Source organism: Chondrus crispus, genomic scaffold (genome assembly GCF_000350225.1).
Source record: "Chondrus crispus Stackhouse genomic scaffold, scaffold_358, whole genome shotgun sequence".
NCBI classification, from domain to species: Eukaryota; Rhodophyta; class Florideophyceae; order Gigartinales; family Gigartinaceae; genus Chondrus; species Chondrus crispus.
The window spans coordinates 91,274-92,932 of NW_005179247.1; positions in this window are offsets into that span (position 1 = coordinate 91,274).

Below are 1,659 nucleotides of genomic sequence, written 5' to 3' on the forward strand. Positions count from 1 at the left end.
GACGGACGCGAATCTAGTTCAATCGGGGCTGCCTTCGAGCATCAAGTCACTTCTGTATGAGGAACAAAGCCGCGTAAGGAGGCTTCAGCGTTCGAATCTGAGGCAAAATCGTATGGATGGCTTCTGTAGTCGTTGATGGTTCGTTTCTAGTGCGCATTTCGGCCTCGATAAAGTGAACTCTGGGGTTTTCATGTTTTTGTATGTTCATGGTATCGCGTAGTTCATTCTATAGAGTCTAGTTCACGTTAGAAATACGAAAACGTTGATTCTGGGCCAAAAAAGCGGGGTGGCGCCTCCCTCATAGTCCTCCGCTTCAGTGTACCGAGACAGTTCATCATATCAGGTACGCAGCTTATCGAGACTTTACTCTGTAGTTTTGATAGCGAGGGACTACTGTAGTGGCTATTATGTTGGTCGGGCTACTCTTTTGCTGCGGTTATGTACTGCCACAAGAGCGCGCCAGGGACTTACCCGTGTTACATGGACGCACCCGCCATAGCGTAGCGAATCATTTTCATGTCCACCGTAATCATATAATCTCAAACCTGGTCTGGAAGTGCAGGAAATTGCTTTTTTATTGTTAGGACCCTGTCAGTATTGGAACTTTACATGGAATCCCCACCGTTACCGTTGCTGTGGTAGACGAAGCCCTCTATACCGTAGTCTACGAAAATTTCAGATCCTGGACTGATTAGGGTCTGTGCTTCCACGACCAAAATAGTCGGCTGGACTAATTGGGACGGATGAGTGGGAGCTTGCGGTGCCATTAACCTTGCGTTTTGTGGGCGGGGAAACAGCAGCTGCCCCTGTCTGTGTGCTTCGAATTCTTCGTCGTCGTGGTGATAGCGCGCGTCGTTGATGTAACCACCCATTGTGAATGGTGTAGGGACAACGCATATTGCCTTTCGACCGTTCAGCAGGTCCTTGACGGCGTTGAATCCGTGTCCGCGTATGTTCACTTGCAGCGCATATTTGTTGTAGCGATGTATGTCTACCCCGAGTACACCGCCGCTATATTTCTTTGCCATCTGCCTGCGCTTTCCGAGATCGTGGTATACCAACGTACCAAAGTACGAACAGATTAGGTCCCCCTTCTGAAAAGTCTTTGCCGCAAATACACCCTGACCAGCCATTTGGTGCTTGATGGTTGAGGTTGCGACGAACAAACCGTTGGCAGCTGCATCAATCTGCAAAAGTTGTTTCGTGTCTGATTGTTCAAGCAGGCCTTGGTATTGACGGGGCCATTCATGGAATGGCTTGTTCATGCAGTCAATCAGGAATCCTCGATTATCCCAAGTGGATGCTAGATGAGACAGAATATGGTCGGGGAAGCATTGGTATGGTGGCATTCCTTTTGGAGCGTTCCACCTGGGATCAAGCATCTCTGGAGGGGCGTACTGTTCATGCACAGAACAAACTAAAGGAAGGAACTTCGACAATAGTTTGATATCTGTGGCCTTGGTAGCAATGGCTGATGCTGTTCTTCGTAAGACATGGTTGGAAGCCACAGCAAAGCATGCCTCATCTACTTCGCACCCGACAAATCTGCGATGATTGGGGAGAGTCATGCAAGCATGGGCAGTTGAGAAGGTACCGGCGAATAAATCCACCACGATATCACCTGGCTGAGAGAACCTGCAGATGAGTTCCTTGAGGAGG